The sequence below is a fragment of the Pelophylax lessonae genome (genome assembly GCF_965119305.1).
Source record: "Pelophylax lessonae genome assembly, chromosome: 2".
In the NCBI taxonomy this organism is placed as follows: domain Eukaryota; kingdom Metazoa; phylum Chordata; class Amphibia; order Anura; family Ranidae; genus Pelophylax; species Pelophylax lessonae.
In genome coordinates, this window is record NC_138769.1 from 474,694,015 (window position 1) to 474,715,358 (window position 21,344).

Below are 21,344 nucleotides of genomic sequence, written 5' to 3' on the forward strand. Positions count from 1 at the left end.
TGTGACTTGAGTTGCCTCTCCATACAGCTGTACACAATCATTGACTTTTTGTTGTAAAAGGGAATGATCTTCCTTCTTGAGCTTTGCTTGCTCTAAGATGCTGTGCAGAGGATTTTCCAATTGAGACAACAGGCTGTCACACATTTCTTCAAAGTGACCCCTGTTCCTTTTCCCAGAGATATCAATATCATTCAAACATTTCATATTCATAGGCAGATCTGAAGCATTTGCACTCATCAACTTCTTAAACTTTTCGCCCTCCTGAGCGAGTCGCAGTAAAGGCCTACTATTTGATTTGATATTCAGTTTATATTTCTTGCCAAACTCTTCACAGAAGTAGCCAACCAGAACATCATCAACTTTCCTTCCACCAACATAGGGGTCAAAGGCAACAACACAGTTGAACCCAGCGATCTGGGTGGTATCCATTATAGACCTCCTCTCTGCATCAGTGAAGAAGCATGGAACTGCAACACATTCTTTTACAGGTTTCTTCAATGCACTTTCTGCTGAACTATTTGACCGCTCAAGGTCACCTAGTTCTTTTTCTCTATCTGAATTCCACATGGAATGCATCTCAAGATCACGATCAAACTTCTGCCACCCGTCTTTCACCAGTTCCATTTTGGAAACACTCCCTGAAAGGCACTTATTCATTTGCTTCACATTTTCACCAACAGCCTTAGTTTTCTCCACTAGGTTTTCAGCCTGAACTGAGAAATCACCACATTTCTTACTCAGCTCCTTTGTTTGCTGAAGCTCTAATGATACATTTTCCAATGCTTGAAGTTTTTGAAGGAACGGTTTATTCCAAAGGGGTGATTCAAGCCACATGTCGTTACATTTCTGAGGCTCACTCAGGACAGACCCCAAAACACTGATCCTTTTAAAAACTGCATCAGGCACACTATCCCCTCTTTGGGACAGATCCTCTGTTGCCTGGAATTCCTCTTCCAGTTCCTGCAACGGAATCTTCATCTCTTCTAGTTGCTGTTCTAAGGCTCGCTTAGACTTTTCTAGCTCCTGAACGCTTTTCCCAACATCATCCTTGGAGCTGACCAATTCTTCCATTTCTGTACGCAGCTGTTTAACACTTTCTAGTTCAGCCTTACACTCTAGAGCTTCCTCCAAAGAGCGAGCCAAGAACAGGGCTTTGCTCTCGTTATCACGCACCTCCGTTTCTGCACGTGCGCGTTCTTCTGCATATTTTGCAGACACATTCTTCTCTTCACCAAGCATCTGATCAAACTTCTTTTTCACATCTTCAACACACTGTAATGAACCAACGCTTTCTTCCATGCGTTTTTTCATAACCGCTATCTGAGCTTGCAATGTTGCGACTTGCTCTGATAGGTTTTTCTTTGCTTCCGCCTCCTCTTTTAATTGTTCCAGGAAGCCATTTTTCTCATCTTCCATTTGTTTGAGCTTTGTGCTAAAACTCAGCCTTTGACACCTCTCTTCCTGTAAGAGTTCCTGCGTGTCTTGCAGCTGCGATTCCAAGATAGAAAAATCTTCCGCAATTTCTCTAGATTTGCTGTCTGCTTGAGAAAGCTGATTTGTAACATTGTCCAACTCAACCTGCAGTCGGTTTGCCTTCTCTGACAGCTTAGCACACAATCGGTCACCTTCTGACACCTTGACTTGCGATTCCAGAAGCTGTGCCTCTACTTTTTCCCTCTTATGTTCACAATCTTCTTTTCCCTGCATAAGAGCCTTCACCTCATTGGCTAGCATCTGGGAATAAGAATGTAATTCTGCCACACAGGCTTCTTTCTCCTTTAACTGCTGCTGGACACGTTGGGCTTCCCCTTTCCAACTTTCACAGTCCGCACGCCATTCATCTACCACATTGCTTAAAGTAGTGAGCTCATACACAGTACTCAGTAATTTAGCCTCTCTTTCACTTTTCTCTTTGTCGCTGAGAGACAATGTCGCTTCCAGAGCAACATTCTGTTCCTGCGACTCCTGCAGGTCTATTTTTGTAGCTCCCAAAGACTGAAGACTTTTTTCCAGCTGATTACGCAACTCCAACATATCAGCCATACTTTGCTTCTGCAAAGTCTGAATTTCACTTTCCTTTTCCATGAGGATGGTATCTTTCTCCATTATAGTCTCTCTGCGTTTTTGCAACTCGACCAAAAGAAGAGCAGTGGATTCTTCCCACTGTAACACATGAGACTTGAGTAGTTCATTCATTTCCTGCAAGTTTCTATGCTCCATTTTAAGCAATTCCAAGGCTTGTTCCTTTTCTTCCATTTTCCGTTGCAAGGCATCCAACTCAGCCATGCACACATACTCGGTTTCCTCCAAACCGATGGCCTCCATTGGCTGCTGGCGTCTCTGTTTCCAGCCTGCCATGCTCTCTTGATGAGCCTTTTGTTGAGCTGCAAAGCTCTGCTGAAAATCCGCATTTGCCTGCTGTTGAGCTGCATTTGCTTGCTGTTGAGCTGCATTTGATATAATCAGATGTTTCAACATCTCCTCCATTTTGAGTTTACTTTTCATCTGAGCACACTGCGTCTCCATAGCAGTTTCATCAGTGTTGCTAGGGACAACAACCTTCCTCTTTAGTAGACTCTCTTTAGGCATGGATGGGGCTGGTTCAGACGGTAACATCCCCTCCATCCATAGAATCCGGTCTCTCATTTCATCTATCTTTGCATTCTTCAGGCGTTTTGAACGCCCCATCTTCAATAACTCCACAAACAAATTTTTCACAGTCCAGCAAAAAATTTTCAGACCACTGTCTCTTTAACACATGTAGTTTTTCTCTCTCTTGCAAGATCTCTTTTCCTGCACACACAGTTTGTGCAGTCACTTGCACCAGACACAACAAAGTTCATCAAATAATTTTGAGACCGCTGTCTCTTTAAAACACTTTTTTTTTTTCTGTCAGGATCTTCTCTCCTGCACACATAGATTGTGCAATCTCATGCACCAGATAAAGTTCATCAAACACATGCACTTCCTTGCAGGGATCTCTGCTTATGCCCGCATCCTCCACCATATGTAAGGGATTAGCTCGGTGGCGGGTGTGGATGACCCCTTGGGGGGTGCGTTTTCCCAGAGAGGTAGCCGACAAGTGCTTGCAAACAAACAGTGTGGTTTATTAAATGGTGTTTTCTTCACCAGGCTGTATGCAGCAAAACATCCAAAATAAAATAAAACAGAAAATAAATCCTTGCCTCTGTGGGCGGCTACCTTCTCACAACTGGAACCTGCCTAAGTGTCTGTCTCCAACCTACCGTCGGGCAGACTTCCTTGTCCTACAGCGGACACTCAATAGTCCTTTTATAATAGCTTCACAGGGCAACACAGTCCTTTTGTTTCTTTCACATCAACAGTTCGTCTTCTCACCTTTGAGACGTATTCACCCTTGGTTACCGTCCCGGGCACACATCACTCCGGGGGGTCTTCTCCCAGGCCCACACATCCTGTCGGGAGGCACACGCTGACTGTCCTCCTGCTCCCAGCCCACATGGCTTCAGGATGCAGCTTCTGGAGGCAGCAAACAATAGGAATTTCTCTGAACAAATTATAGAGCCTTAACTCCCTCATTCTGAACAGGTGAAGGCCTTTCAACTTCCTGCTGGCTAGCTCTGTAGCCAACACCCTAAATTAATTAATGGACTTTCTAAATCAGGTGGAAATGTATCTCCTTCCTGTGACTACATTCCCAGATTTAGCTGACTTCCTGTTACAATATATATATATATATATATATATATATATATATATATATACTTATATATATATATATATACACACACACTCACACACTGCTCTAAAAATTAAAGAAACTCTATCTAATCAGAGTGTAGTATCAGAGCAAATAAACTTCTGGGATGTTGATCTGGCCAGTTAAGTAGCAGAGGGGGTTGTTAATCAGTTTCAGCTGCTTTGGTGTTATTTAAATTAACAACAGGAGCACTAGATGAGCAACAATGAGACAACCTCCAAAACCCAAAACATGAATTGTTTTACAGGGGAAGGCCACTGACATTTTTGTTTTACCTACACATCTTTTCTGAATGTTTTTCACTAGTTTTGCATTTGGCTAGGGTCAGTGTCACTACTGGTAGTATGAGGCAATACCTGGACCCTATAGAGGTTGCACAGGCAGTCGAACTCCTCCAGAATTGCACATCAATACTTGCCATTGCCGGAAGGTTTTTTGTGCCTCCCAGCACAGTCTCAAGAGCATGGAGGAGATTCCAGGAGACAAGCAGTTACTCTACAAGAGCGCGACAGGGCTGTAGAAGGTTCTTAACCCATCAGTGGGACCAGTATATGCTCCTTTGTGCAAAAAGGAACAGGATGAGCACTGCCAAAGCCCTACAAAATGACCTCCAGCAGGTCACTGGTGTGAATGTCTCTGACCAAACAATAAGAAACAGACTTAATGAAGGTGGCCAGAGGGCCCAAAGTCCATTAGTGAACCCTGTGCTCACTGCCCTTCACTGTGAAGCTCGATTGGCATTTGCCATTGAACACCAGAATTGGCAGATCCACCACTGGCCCCATGTGCTTTTCACAGACATGAGCAGGTTCACACTGAGCACACGTAACAGACGTGAAAGGGTCTGGAGAAGCCATTGAGAATGTTATGCTGCCTGTAACATCATTCAGCATGACAAGTTTGGTGGTGGGTCAGTGATGGTCTGGGGAGGCATTTCCATAGAGGGACACACAGACCTCTACAGGCTAGACAATGGCATACTGACTGCCGTTAGGCAATGGGATTAACTCCTTGGACCCATTGTAAGACCCTACACTGGTGCAGTGGGTCCTGGGTTCCTCCTGGTGCACGACAATGCCCGGCCTTCTGTGGCGAGAGTATGCAGACAGTTCCTGGAGGATTAAGAAATTGATACCAACGAATGGCCCCCATGCTCGCCTGACCTAAATCCAATAGAACATCTCTGGGATATTATGTTATGGTCCATCCAACACCATCAGGTTGTACCTCAGGCTGTTCAGGAGCTCAGTGATGTCTTGGTCCAGACCTGGGAGGAAATACCCCAGGACACCATCTGTCATCTCATTAGGAGCATGTCTCTCACGTTGTCAGGCATGCATACAAGCTTTTGGAGGCCATACAAACTAATGAGTACCATTTTGAGTTGCTGCAATGATATTTCAGTATTTCAGCAAAATGGACCAGCCTGTTGCATTATTTTTTCACTTTGATAATTTCCATCAAATGATGTGGCATCCTTTCATTCCTAACACAGCACCTAGTCCATATCTGTATAGATACCCAGCATGATATTTTTCCCTATTGAGATTTGATGTGTTTTCAAAGTGTTCCTTTAATTTTTTTTGAGCAGAGTAAATATACAGTATATGAGAGATAATTAAAAAATATATATTTGGGCTTATTATATAAGGTCATGCAAAGAGCGCAATGGGTATAAGTAGGCTGCACATGGTACGATTCAAAATTTTTCATCTTTTAGAATAGTCCTGGTTTCAGTTCAGCATGATCACATATAAAATATATTGATGGTACTGTGAGAATGATCATTTTAATGATGCTTATAAGTATTCTGTCTACTAGTATATTTGAGTATCTTTTGAGCAAGTACAAGACATCTGTATTCCACGCCTGCAGTATTTTGAATGTTCAGTGATAACAACCAAGCCAGAAGTGTGAGTCACAGGGGTTAAGGCAGCATATCTGCCTTTGGCACCTAGTTACTACAGTGAGAGCTTTGCAGCGAGACCACTGTCTACCCTGAACTCCATAATTACTGTCTACAAAGACACACCTTTTAGCACAAAAACCTTTGACAACTAAAAACCCTTGCTGATGCATCACGTATAATTAGAGCTGATCATAATGCAAGCAGATACATTATTGAAATACATTGTCAAAATACATACATAAGTAATGTTTTTTTCCTGCTAAAGAATGTGTGATGATGTAATCAGTATGCTCGCACAGCTTGTACATAACCAGCACTTGTACACCACTTTAACAGGAGACACAATTTCTTGTAAACACTAACAATTGTCAATAGTATAAAAAAAACCACAAATAACTTAAAGTGATACTAAAGTCTTGTTTTTTTTCATTAAAAATAACAAACATATTATACTTACCTGCTCTGTGAAGTGGTTTTGCACAGAGCAGCCCAGATCCTCCTCTTCTTGTGTCCCTCGCTAGTGCTCCTGGCCCCTTCCTCCTGTTGAGTGATCCCACACCAAGCAGCTTAGTATAGGGGCACCCGAGCTGAGGCCAGCTACCTGTGTCCATTCAGACACGGAGCCTCGGCCTGGCCCCTTTCTCTTCTTATTGGCTCACTGAATTTGATTGACAGCAGCGGGAGCCAATGGTGCTGCACTGCTGTCTCCACCAATGCGGATGGGAGTCCCGGACAGCCGGGTGTCTCGTGCAACATCGCCGCACCTGTGGTAGATGGACCTCAGGTAAGTATTAGGGGGTTGAGGGGGGTTGATGCATACAGAAGGCTTTTTATCTTAATGCATAGAATGCTTTAGGATAAAAAAACCTCCTACCTTTACAACCACTTTAAACATATTTTTGCTTAGTTTTTAGTTTTGCCATCCAATGTACCAAAACTATATCACATTTCTGGAGTTGAAAAATGAAAACAACCATGTGGCCAGTTACTATGAGCAATACACTTCTTTACCTTCATTTGTTAATTAAAGTGTTTCTAAAACCCAAAAAACAAACATTTTATATATTGCAGATTTTTGATCCTTGGATGTAGTGGGTGCATTTGTTTTTTTTCCCATTTATTTTCACCTGTTAATACTACAAATAACACACTTCCTGTGTCTTCATAGTTATGTTCCTTTCTCCGTTGTATCAATGGAAAGAGGCATGGTTGTCACACAGGCTGAATTTCACAAATGATGATATACACAGGTGGGCTTCCTACTGATATCAAATATAGGCAACTAAATACCATACAAGTGTCAAAATACTTCCATCAAAAATATTGGTGCAAAACTCAGTATGTGCATATACGTATGAAACATATACGGTATCAATAAACATTTCTCAGGTAACTGTTTAAATAAACAGATTTGCAAACATATGTCATATCTCAAAAAAAAAAAAGCCGTGTACTAAAGACATGTCGAATAAAGAGTGCATAAAGTGATAGTGAAAAGTGTCCAGACTATATATAAGAAACAGTAGGCAGAAAGATGTTCCTCTACGATGTATATGTGATTCCTCCACCATAAAACACGCAGCCTCTTACCAGAAGATGTTGATCTACTATGTTCAAAGGGATCAAAATACGCTTGAGGTGTGTATGCCTTTAAGAGCCACCACTGCAACCCGATGCGGTCCTCAACTCCAATCAGCCAGACACTAAGGGGTTAAAGTGACATATGCTTTACATGTATCCTCAAAAAAGAGCCAAAGGAGCCAACATAGTGTTACACTGCCACATAGATTTATTGCAATAGCGCAATAGGCAAACCCTTACATAAAGATGGAAACAGCATGGCACAAACTGAATCCGCCACACCATCGAAACATTACGAGCATGATAACGTCACCGGTTAGGCCCTGCCTGGCATGTTTTGCTACCAATGAGCACACCACCCCAATGAATGGTGTGACGTTTTCAGTTTGTATGAATCTGTCCAGCATAGTAAGTGACAATAACACTACATTTCTTGCAATATCAAAATGTATTTTCTGTACTTACAAAAAATGTTCTTAGCCTGGCTGAGTGGTCAGCATTTCTGCCTTGCAGCGCTAGATTCCTGGTTTGAGTCCCAGTCAAGACATTGGGGCTGTTAATCACCAGGAAGTCATAGCTGGCTTTTCACATCCAATATGGTAGTGTTGGGGACTAGGGATGATCGAACTTTTGAAAAGTTTGGTTCGGCCAGAACATCCAAACTTCCCGAAAGTTCGGCCCGGATTTCAGAACCCCATTGAAATCAATGGGACCCGAACTTCGGTAATCAAAAAACACAATTTTTAAGCCCTAATACCCAATAAATGCCCCTAAAAAGTGCCTAGGGTTCTGGGTCATGCCCCATTAACTATTAATCACACAAAAAAAGTTCTTAAAAATTTTAATTTTTGATAAAAAAGCCAATTATTGAAAAAAAAAAAAAAAGAGATTTTTTGATTCTGTAGCATGTCCAGAACCATAAAAAAAAAGATTGTTTGTATTAGAACACTTTCAGAACAGGAGGTTGGCTTCTCGTTTTTCACACCTTGCCGGTTTAATAGCAAGCGTTTTTTTGGGCTCTTTGGAGTCAGGAAAAACATCTGAACTTGTGTATAGTGGTACTGTGCAGAAGTTCAGATGTTTTGCCTGCCTCCAAAAACCCCCAAAAAATGCCTGCAACAACACACCTGGGCGGTTTTTTTTTTGGCGCTAGAGTTTTTTTTGGGCATTTTTTTGGGTTCTTTTGAGGCAGGCAAAACATCTGAACTTGTGTATAGTGGTGTATATACACACATACTTATATGTTTTTACACACCTAGACATATATAGGTGTGATAGTAGCAGAAATAAATGCTTGCACTAATGAAATCATTTACACTAAAATTTTCCTGTACTATCACACCTATATATGGCTAGGTGTGTATATACATATAAGTATGTGTGTATATACACCACTACACACAAGTTCAGATGTTTTGCCTGCCTCAAAAGAACCCCAAAAAATGCCCAAAAAAACGCTAGCGTCAAAAAAAAATGCCCAAGTGTGTTGTTGCAGGCATTTTTTGGGGATTTTTGGAGGCAGGCAAAACATCTGAACTTGTGCACAGTACCACTATACACAAGTTCAGATGTTTTTCCTGACTGCAAAGAACCCAAAAAAATGCCTGCTATTAAACCGGCAAGGTGTGAAAAACGAGAAGCCAACCTCCTGTGCTGAAAGTGTTCTAATACAAACAATCTTTTTTTTATGGTTCTGGACATGCTACAGAGCTGAAACCTCACAGGTACACCTTTTAGATCCCCCAGACACAAAATCACACAAAAAAGTTCTTAAAAATTGTCATTTTTGATAGATTTTTGATAGAGAGCCAATTGTTGAAAAAAAAAAAAATCAGGAAAGTCAGGAAATCAGGAAGTCAGGAAAAACATCTGAACTTGTGTATAGTGGTACTGTATACACAAGTTCAGATGTTTTGCCTGCCTCCAAAAACCCCCAAAAAATACCTTCAACAACACACCTGAGTTTTTTGTGTTCTTTGGAGGCAGGCAAAACATCTGAACTTGTGTATAGTGGTATATATAGCACTATACACAAGTTCAGATGTTTTTCCTGCCTCAAAAGAACCCCAAAAAAATGCCCAAAAAAAACGCTTGCTATTAAACCGGCAAGGTGTGAAAAACGAGAAGCCAACCTCCTGTGCTGAAAGTGTTCTAATACAAACAATCTTTTTTTTTTTATGGTTCTGGACAAGCTACAGAGCTGAAACTTCACAGGTACACATTTTAGACCCCTCAGATACTAAATCCAAAGTTATTTTTTTTTATTTTTTTATTTTTTTTTATTTTTTCAATAATTGGCTCTCTATCAAAAATCTATCAAAAATGACAAGTTTTAAGAACTTTTTTGTGTGATTTTGTGTCTGGGGGGGTCTAAAAGGTGTACCTGTGAAGTTTCAGCTCTGTAGCATGTCCAGAACCCCCCAAAAAAATCATATAAGTGTAAAAGTGGGGTCCCAAGTTCCCTGCTCTAATGAAAAATTTTCTTTTTTTCTGGTTCTGGACATGCTACAGAGCTGAAACTTCAGAGGTACACTATACACAAGTTCAGATGTTTTGCCTGCCTCCAAAAACCCCCCAAAAATTCCTGCAACAACACACCTGGGCGTTTTTTTTACGCTAGCGTTGTTTGGGCATTTTTTTTTTGGGTTCTTTGGAGGCAGGCAAAACATCTGAACTTGTGTTTAGTGGTGTATATACACACATACTTATATGTATATACACACCTAGACATATATAGGTGTGATAGGAGCAGAAATATATTGGTGTTAATTATTTCATTAGCGCAAGTAGTTTTTTCTCCTCCTTTCACACCTGTATATGTGCAGGTGTATATATATACAGACATTGGTGTGTATATATACCCCCTATACACATGTTCAGATGTCATTTCTGACTCCAAACATGTGCTCAAAAAAGCACTGGCAACCCCTGCAGCCAAAAATGCTGGCGGGTGAGAAGCCATATCCCTGAAGCGAAAGTCACCTAAGAGAAAATAGCTTTTCTCTATTGCGGTCACCCTGCTATGAAAGGGTTTGGTCACCCTGCCATAGCAGTCACTGTCAGTTCAACCTACACTACATTACGGTCACCCTGACACTTCATACTTTCCCTACAGAAACTAAATTTTTGAAGCTAACTTAAGTGTAAAGGAGCACTCTAACTACACTAGATATCCCTTTCCTCACACTAATAATTGCTAAATGACACTTTTAAAGTAAAATTAACAGAACTGCTTCCACTCTCTTCCATGTCCAGTATAACAATGCTAGGAATATGGCGGGGGCTATCTTATATACTGGGGGGCGTATTCACTAATGATTGGTCTAGGGACCCCCTAGTCACTCCAATCACATTCCTAGCATTCTCCTGCCTCCTCAATTGGCTTTTGCTAATGGTTCTGGTCCAATCACAGGCTTTTAAAGCCCATTTCCTGAAACATTGCATTTTGGTCGGTTCTGGTTGCCGAATTCCGAACTTTTTGGGCAAAAAGTTCTAAATTCGGCCGAACCTCGAACACCCAATGTTCGGGCCGAACCAATGGTGTACAGGAAACATTTGATCATCCCTATTGGGGACTCGAAGACAGGCGAGGACCAAGTTGGATCCCTGGACTGATAAGTCAAAGTCAGCAGCTGAAGTATTTGTAGCTACTGATTTTTAACTTTTTTTTCCAGGGTGAATTTCTTATTTCACTTCATAATGCAAACTCTGTAGTTGCTCGGTTTTTCTGTAAGCTCTGTAGCCACTACACTCTCTACATAGTAGAATAATAAGATAGTATATATTATAAGTAATGTAAGGTCATTTGGAGAGTGCAGGGGATTGAATGGTTTGACCTCAAATAGGTATTTGAACTATTTTCATAATAATATATTTTCCATTCTTGTATATATAAATTAAAAACAGTATTTGTATTGTTTCTAATTGTAGAATAAGCCCCATGAGTATTCCTTTTCTGGGTTGATTAGATAATAGAGAAATTAGCCAACTTGATCGATTCATTTATCTTGTTACCTCTAAAAGAGATAATTATAGCACAGCGGCATTCTCAGCACTTGGATGAGCTAACAGAAAGAAAGATGTCTAGTGCAACACCTGTAACAATAATAAAATGAGAGAAAAAAAAACTGCTAATTAAATTAAGATAACTCTTTATACCATTTGCTGGCCTATTGTCTCTACAGCTATTCACATGTTAGGTATTTGTGACTATGGTTAGACATTTCAGATCAATGCTTAGCATTCCTGTATTCTAATACTTTAGTTACTTTGCTGTTTATGCATTCTACAGTGCTACACAACCACATTAAAATTCTGTCCCTGCAGTCAAACTGATTTTGTATTCTACAGGAGCAAAGACCTTCACTCCACTTCACAAATGGCAATATTTTTCATTATGCCCTTACATTGCAAGAAGCAGAAGAGAAAGCCACCCAAGCAACTTGCAAAACAACCAAGAGAAATGTATAAAAAAAGGAACCTTTGCCAGATTTTTTTTCCTTCGGTAACCAAAATCAAATAATTTCTGAGAGTTGCTATACAGTATGTTTGGTTTGCAATGGCAGCTTCATGGATGTAGAAGATTTTTTTTTTTAATTAAAACGTTAGTAAGAACCTTACCTGGTTAATAAATGGGTAGGCTAAATGCCTATTTAGCTGCCCACACACCCATTAATTTTGTTTTTCTTTTATCTGTTTGGTCAGCAAATTTTAACAACTTTCATTTTTGCTAAATCCAGTGGGCCGCCACACAAAAAAGTATGTGGTAGAGTATATACGTGTATATATATATATATATATATATATATATATATATATATATATATATATATATATATAAGAAAAAAAGTAATATGTGTCAGGATTGTGTATAATTTGGATCAGACTGTCCTGCCAGATCTTCTAAGTTCAAATGCTTTGTAGTCAGACCCCTTAATTATTTACTACCCTGTGCTATACCAGTGATACTGACCAGCTGACAATCATGGATTTTTGCCTATCCCCTGTGCTTACCTATTGCGCCCAGGGCTTAAAGTTAAAGGGAAGGCAGGGACTCTAGTGCAGTGGCACAATGCATGGAGAGTGACCCCCTATGTCAGCCTAAAGGGAGGCTGACTTTCCCTTGAGAGAAGTAGTTGGAACTGGGTAACCATCTAATGTAAGCTCCCATATATTTATTTGTGTGGGGGGGAGACAAGAGTTACAATGGACAGTTTCCAAATATTACCAAGAGTCTGCATATGTATTTTTGCCTGCTGTGCATTTTAGTGATGTGTGTTGTAGGCAGCAGATAGAAACAAAGTGGCTTTGGCCTTCAAGGGTTATGATTGAACTTGAGTGACTCTGGTTGGTTCTGAGCTTATTTCTTTCAATGTTACCAGAAATGTAAAAAAAAGAATTTAGCTACTCAGCAACAATACATTTTTTGAACTGAAAAAAGATTGTGCATGTTCTAAATGCCATGTTGGCAAACACTAGCAGCAACAGGGTGATGTTTTAACAATTGTACTAGCACATTTTTAGATCACACCCATGTAGCAAACTCTAAGTCTAATTCTGCATTCACACCTGAGCAGGTATTTTCAGGCATGGTTATTTGAGCATTTTTGTATGTGTATACAGGCATTATAGCAATTTATAGTTGTATTCAAACTTTAGGTGTTTTTGTTTTAGCCAATGGAAGGCACTGGCTTACAGGCTAAAATATGTCTGAAACAATGCTCAAAATGCTCAATTTGAGCATTTACAGTAATTCCCATTGAAGTCTATGTGGCCAGAAAAAAATTCAAATCTGCCCCAGAAGTAACTAATGTATCTTTTGAGCCTCACAAATTGAGCTGTAGGTGTGAGTGCTCATATGCGAAAAACCACTATTGAAATACTGGGATTTAGGATGGTGAGAGTATTGGAGCTTCCAGCTACAAAACACCCAGGTATGAATGGGATCTAATTCCTGAAAGAAAGTGTTAACACATATGTATACTCTTCCTAGCACCCATTCGGCTGGGCTTGCTTTAGGGACATTATCCAAAAACCAGTAGCGTAGTAATGGGTGTGGGGGTTGCGGTGCACACCAGGTGAAAACTCACTAGCCAATCTGGGATTTATACAAATTGCATCCAGGACTGGTCATCTGTTCTTATGCCCTGTACACACGATCAGATAATCATACAAAAAAAAATTGCTTTCGAGTTGATTGCACGATAATCTGATCATTTGTACACAACTTTCGACAGCCGATCATGTCATTTCACCCAACAAAATCCGAAGGGACAAACACGAAAACCTTTGTCGAATGATAGCCTAGCAAACGACAATTGTTTAATCAGTACAGTATGCGTTCGCTAAAAATTGATAGACAAAAACCATGCATGATCAGAAACACGAAAATAAGCCGGAAAAAGCCTGGCTGCCATTGTTTTTGTTTTGCACTTTGTACGCAGCTATGCAATCAGGAAGCTTTTCCAGAATTGTACGAAAAAAATCATACATTTAGTACACATCGTTGAATTCAATATTCGTATCATGCAATAAGATGCGAACGATAAGTCGTCCGATTAAATGATTGTGTGTACGAGGCGTTAACCACAGGTAACTGCTAGATGTACAGGTACATGCAGTGGATAGCTTTGGCATCTGTCAGCCAGTCATTTTACAGACTTCTTGGCCACAGTTGTCTGCCATGGAAAATAGGAAAAAAGATTGGGACTTTAGATGAGGTGCGTGAGAACAACTGGCCATAAGTAAATCATACTCACCGACCAGCCTGTTTTTAACCTATATTAGACAGGTTGATTTGGTTTGTTAGCAGGCTGGTCGGTGAGTATGGTTTACTTAGGGCCGGTTGTTCTCACGCACCTCATCTAAAGTCCCAATCTTTTTTCCTATTTTTCATCACAGGGATGGAGAGGCAGAGTTTTACCTGGCTTGTGTCTCATTTAAAGTCCCAAAACTGCCCATACTTAACAGTTGTCTGCCATCACCTATGATTCCAGCCAAAAGAATCCACAAATACTTGCTACAGGAATGAATGTGTGGATATTACCAAAATATAGGTTTTCCCCACAGTGGTGTCTTTGCCTAGCATAGCAGTTTCGTTCTTTGCTACTTTGTAAAAACGTTGAGCTACAAAAAAAAAAAAAACTGCAGTACATATTTTAGAGGGTGGTACTGGCCTAAGTGGTCAGTAAGCCTTGATTAATATCTGGGTTCAATTTTCACTTGTTTTTTTCCAGTTTTCTTGGACAGGAAAAAATTATAAATACAATTTCTGCTGGTGCCATCTCTTGTACTACTCTTCAGGTAAAGTGCCTAATATTTTTATTTTTTTTAATTATTATAAACAAAACAAACATGTTATACTTACCTGCTCGGCACAATAGTATTGCACAGAGTAGCCCCGAAGCCCTTCTTCTGAGGTCCCCTCTGACGCTCTTGGCTCCTCCTCCTTTTTGTAGTTCCCCATAGCAAGCCACTTGCTATGGGAGCACACCTGTGGACTTGACTCGGAGCCGGAATGTGTGACTGACAGCAGCAGGAGCAAATGGCTCCCGCTGCTGCCTCTGTGAACAGAGAGAGAGGAGAGAGCTGCTGCAGATCGGCACAAGGATGGATCAAGAAAGGACTTATAAAGGGGGATGAGGGGGAGATACAAACAGTGGGACATTTTTACCTTAATAGAGGGACTTCATTAGGGTAAAAAATGTCCAGAATCTAGAACCGCTTTACACTTAATCAATCTGATATTGAGGCTTTTGAGCATTTCTCTTTTTTGAAAGCGTTATTATGCATAGTAGCTAATTTCTTTGGGTACATTCATTCGCATGAGATTGTTTGGAATTATTTTCACTGTTCAGTTGTTAGGTTTTGAGATGTGTACAGAAAACACATTTAACATCATAATTATGCACTTACATTTTATTGCAACAAAAAAGAATTGTTATTTTCATTCTAAGTAACAATTTGTAGAATCGCTTTCATAACTTCATAATTAGTATTACAAATCTAAATAATAATAACAGAAAAAAACAACGAGTTTAGTGTGGGATTTACATTTTTATTTAACTGGCTTTACTTTGTTCCACTTAGATTTTTTTAAACTGGTTTCATTAAAGGGACTTAAACTATACCCAGACCATAAAATTATGAAGTTTGTGCAGATTCATTTTAAGGACACATTCACAATATAACATATGTGGCAATGCAAATTGAGGTAAAGCAAGTTAAAGGATCTTCCAAAGAAGAAATCTTTGCAGAAATGTACATTTCAGTCCAATCAAGGAGCTCTGTGACAACAGATATATTACACCTGGACCCCAAAACTGACAGTCTGACAAATGGGATCAAAATATTGCTATACTGCATATACTTTAAATATAGATTCATATTTAATAAAACTGTTATTGTTTTGAATTATTTAATTTAATTAACTATTACATTAAATGAAATTCTTGTATAGTGCTTATAAATTTCATCCTGTGTTTCTCTCAATCTCCCCATGTGTGTGTATATATATATATATATATATATATATATATATATATATATATATATATATATATATATATATATACATATACATGTATAGTGAGCAGAGAGAGGGAAAGGGAGAGATTGAAAAGAAGGGTGGTTATATTATTATTACTTTTTTATATACAGTCTTTATCAATTTACTCTTTTGTACCTATTTTAAGTGCTGTGTTAGTTGTATCTGTTTTTTTTTATATTGGATGATTGCTGAAAATAGATGATAGAAATGTAGTAAGTAAGTGGATAGGAGTGTTCTAATAGGTAAGAATCAGAATTTTCAAAGATCAGGCACAAACTGAGGGAGGAACTAGTTTTTCAAAGGTCTGGACTTTTTTCCTCTATCATAGGATTAGAGAAAATTGAATTTGCACAAAGCTGTATTGTTGTTGCATTTATCAAGCTGGGTACTGTTTGAGGTGTTATCATTTATATTCAGCCTCTCATTTGTTTTAGTGCCAGTGAGAAAAATAAAGTTGGGAGCGCATGAGTGGGTGTATAGAGCGGTTCCACTTCTAAACTGCTCCACACAGTCCCGACACTAATAGCTATATTTAGCAGCTCTCCGCCTTACCTCTCTGAGGTGGTGGTTAACCCGCTCTATGCCATTCCAGCTGGTGTGGAAGACTCGGCGCAGCTCCCGCAACTCAACCCACATAGCCGGGAGAGGAGGCAAGATAGCGACCAGCTCCAGTATTCAGCATCCCTAGCTACAGGGAGGGAGAAACTGCTGTCACAGGGGAACAAAATGAAATCGCCTGGTTTTGGGAACTGCAGTATAAACTCTTCCAGTGCCACTCCATCCACTGGTGAGCTAGCAGATTTGTCCTACTCCCTTCCTACCCTTGCAGATCCCCTTTGCAGGCCTCAGCTCCCTCACCAGGTCATGAGTCGCACACTTCCTCAGCCCAGCTTCTCAGTGGCCCCTTCATGAGACATTAGCCACTGCACTTACTTCATTTGGATTTTCTATATGTGTCGTAAACCTGGTATTTTTTGTTCTCCTGTTTATTATATTTTTTATGGCTCATTCAACCTGTTTTGGCCCACACTGACTGTTTGTTATAGATGTTACCATTATTGCCCTATTACTATATTTATGTATTTCCTAGTGCCAGGAGAAGTCTATGCACCCCCCCCCCTACTTGAAGGTCTCTTCCCACAGATTAGTCTTGGAGAAGATTCCTGCACTTCAAGAATCTGGGTTCTGGATTACCTGATTGCCTCTTGTTGTGTTTTACACTTGCATTACGCTAGCCTATTGCACTTGCCCACCTGATGCTGTGCAGCTTTTGGCCCATGTGTCTTATATCTCTTTCCTTTCTTTCTTTCTCCTTATTATTCTCTTTTGAGGGTCACCCAGGGACTCCATTGGTTCTCTAGGATACATGCTCTGTTCAGTTGGTGGGTGAGTTTGTATGTCTATAGTTGTTTTTGTTGTTTCCCATGTCTAACTTAGCGACTATCACCGGTACCACACAACTGCTTTCCGATAATGTACAAAGGTTAGGATCACCTTCTAAACATATTAAAGTGTTTACAAAATATTGGTCTCTGGGAGCTGATATTGTGGCTCTCCAGGAGACACATTTTGCCTCTTTCTTTACTCCTCAATATTTTCATAAAGATTACCCTGTTTGTTTTTTTGGGAATGCCTCTGAGAGAAAAAAAGGGGCCCCTTACGCTCACTACCTTTGAATCATCCTGCTAGGCAAGGGGCTTCCCTCACTAATCCGAATGCCAAGCTTTCCTATGTGATCCAGTGGGAACAAGAGCTAAATCTTACTTTTGAATTTTCCAAATGGCAAGACATTGCTTACAGTCAGGTCCATAAATATTGGGACATCAACACAATTCTAATCTTGTTGGCTCTATACACCACCTCAATGTATTTGAAATTAAACAAACAAGATGTGCTTTAACTGCAGACTTTCAGCTTTAATTTGAGGGTATTCATCCAAAGCTGGTGAACGGTGTAGGAATTACAACAGTTTGTATATATGCCTCCCACTTTTTAAGGGACCAAAAGTAATGGGACAATTGGCTGCTCAGCTGTTCCATGGCCAGGTGTGTGTTATTCCCTCATTATCCCATTTACAAGAAGCAGATAAAAGGTCCAGAGTTAATTTCAAGTGTGCTATTTGCATTTGGAATCTGTTGCTGTCAACTCTCAATATGAGATCCAAAGAGTGAAGCAAACCATCATTAGGCTGAAAAAACAAAACAAACCCATCAGAGAGATAGCAAAAACATTAGGTGTGGCCAAATCAACTGTTTGGAACATCCTTAAAAAGAAAGAACACATCAGTGAGCTCAGCAATACCAAAAGACCCAGAAGACCACAGAAAACACCCTTCATAACAGTTGGCCAGATCAAGAACACTCTCCAGGAGGTAGGTGTATGTGTGTCAAAGTCAACAATCAAGAGAAGACTTCACTAGAGTTAATACAGAGGGTTCACCACAAGATGTAAACCATTGGTGAGCCTCGAAAACAGGAAGTCCAGATTAGAGTTTGTCAAACAACATTTAAAAAAGCCTTCACAGTTCTGGAACAACATCCTATGGACAGATGAGACCAAGATCAACTTGTACCAGAGTGATGGGAAGAGAAGAGTATGGAGAAGGAAAGGAACTGCTCATGATCCAAAGCATACCACCTCATCAGTGAAGCATGGTGGAGGTAGTGGCATGGGCATGTATGGCTGCCAATGGAACTGGTTCTCTTGTATTTATTAATGATGTGACTGCGGACAAAAGCAGCAGGATGAATTCTGAAGTGTTTCGGGCAATATTATTTGCTCATATTCAGCCAAATGCTTCAGAACGCATTGGATGGCGCTTCACAGTGCAGATGGACAATGACCCAAAGCATACTGCGAAAGCAACCTAAGAGTGTTTTAAAGGGAAAGAAGTGCAATGTTATACAATGGCCAAGTCAATCACCTGACCTGAATCTGATTGAGCATGCATTTCACTTGCTGAAGACAAAACTGAAGGGAAAATGCCCCAAGAACAAGCAGGAACTGAAGACAGTTGCAGTAGAGGCCTGGCAGAGCATCACCACAGGGATGAAACCCAGCATTTGGTGATGTCTATGGATTCCAGACTTCAGGCTGTAATTGACTGCAAAGGATTTGCAACCAAGTATTAAAAAGTGAAAGTTTGATTTATGATTGTTAATCTGTCCCATTACTTTTGGTCCCTTAAAAAGTGGGAGGCACATATACAAACCATTGTTATTCCTACACCGTTCACCTGATTTGGATGTAAATACCCTCAAATTAAAGTTGAAAGTCTGTAGTTAAAACACATCTTGTTTGTTTCATTTCAAATCCATTGTAGTGGTGTATAGAGGCAAAAAGATTAGAATTGTGTTGATTTCCCAATATTTATAGATCTGACTGTATGCTCTGTCTAAGTATATATTAGCAAAACCTTAATAGAATCCAATTATAAACCACTTTTATGAGGATACTTGGTTCCCACCGCGTCACCCACTTGTTTTCGGCGTTGCAGACAAATGGGAGCTATGCATTACATCTGGTGGCAATGCCCTATAGTGACCAGATTTTGGATTCGGATGTTCAACTTTATTTATTTGGTGATGGGAGTCAAAATTTGCAGATCCTCTCTTTCAAAAGTTGTCGGACAAGGTCCTCAGAAAAAATGTGAAATTAATTACAATTATGTTTTTAGTGGCAGGAATTACTATTGCAAAATATTGGAAGCAGTCGGTGATTACACTTGATTATGTAAAGATCAAGCTTAACTGGATTATGGTCAGCGACAGACTCACCTGCATCACTTACCTGCACCCTTCATAATAATACTAAGAAGTTTAATAAAATATTGGACCCATGGATTCGGTATCTGTCAGTTCCTTAACAAGCCCCTGGCTTCCCTCTCTCTCTCCCTCCTGGTATCTATTTTTATTTTTTCATTCCTTACCTTTCCCTTCATACTTGGCTTTGTTTTTTATTTCAGCTTGACCTAATGGCCCCCTGTGTCTATGAATGTGATTATATTCTCTGGCACATGGACATTGGCTTCCCCTTATAGCTCCCACCCACCGTAAACCCACTATTATGCTCCTGGTCCCTTGTGGAACAGATGTATGGCTCCTAGCTACTCCGATAATGATCGTCCCCTTTCTTTCCACCTCAGAGTCCTTGTCTAAGGACACTTCAGTTTCTATGATTTGTTTATCTGATGATTGTTTTAATTGCCAATGTTAGCTGTTTCGAAGGACTCATATTTCTGTTACGTTGATGACTTGAGAAACTACTACTGTTTTATTTTCTGCATTTTCAACTAATGTATCTTTCTACTTCAATAAATAATATTGAAATCTAAAGTTTACAGTGAACCTGTCAGTTATATCTGCGCCAACTATGCTGCCAACATGAAAGCACATTGCAGGGTATGCAGGTAGCCTTGATTATCCTCTTATCCATTTCCATGTGCCTAGAGAGAGCTGAATTCATATTCACATGGCCTCGGCTTCTGCTCATATTGGAGTTACTCTAACTTCTTGGAGCTAAGCCCTACCACCATTTCTATTTAGAATTATAATGCACATGCTTATGTTTCTCCACTGAGGTAATTTTATCTTAGTTCCCTATTTCTCAAGACATGAAGTGAGGGAAAATGTTTTCAGTGAGACAGCTAGCAATTAAATCACTTTTTGTTATGTTCACAAGGGTTTTTATTGGGCTTTGTGTAACCAAGAGAACATGTGCCATCTCTTTCCATTGTGTCACTGCACTAATAAAAACTAAACACCCTTTAGACACCTTATAACATTGTTTTGGCTGGAGTTTTGTTTTGTTTGACCACTCTTCTTGGCTGGAGTTTTGTTTTATTTGACCACTCTTATTGGTCACACCTGTTGATGATCACCCATGCTAATGCGCATAGAGGCATGCACCAAACTATAGTGAGGAACTTCTTCATTCCATGCAGAATACTGCCGCAGACAGCTGTTTTATAATTGTACGGTGCATGTACAGTATATGGAAAAGTAACCAAAGATCAGGGTGGATAAAAACAGGGTATACATGTACTGAAAAATTGTCTGGCTTTTGTCAAATGGTTCTGCTGGAAAACCAGCATCTAATCAGTGCTTTCAGTCCCTGTCAGAATACAGTGGCTCAGTGGAAGAGATCCTTGCACCACACATCACTTGTGTTGATGAGAGGATCTGAACACGTATGCCCTGTGACAAAAAAGTATCTCTAGGAGCCACAAAATCTTAAAAAAAAAAAAAAAAATATGAGCTCCTGTTTACAATAACAGAAAAAAAATAAACTGGCTGTAATCTTTTACAGCCCATTCAGACTGGCGCGACACAACTTTGTGGGGCGACGCTGTGCACCGCGACTTCGGCGTGACTTGCACGGACTTCATATAATTGAAGTCAATGCAAGTCGCCTCCAGGTCGCCCCAAAGTAGTACAGGACCCTTTTTCTAAGTCGGAGCGACTTGTGTCGCTCCTATTAGAACGGGTCCTGTACTACTCAATGGCGAGCAACCGACCGCGACTTGTCAGGCGACCAAGTCGCCTGACAAGTCGCGCTAGTCTGAATGG

At 40.1% G+C, this 21,344-nt stretch overlaps 1 protein-coding gene across 1 annotated transcript in view; it reads left to right on the top strand.

The window, feature by feature from the left end:
• Nucleotides 1–21,344, top strand: part of NALF1 (NALCN channel auxiliary factor 1) — a 727,347-nt gene that overhangs the window by 259,710 nt on the left and 446,293 nt on the right. The window lies entirely within an intron of this gene.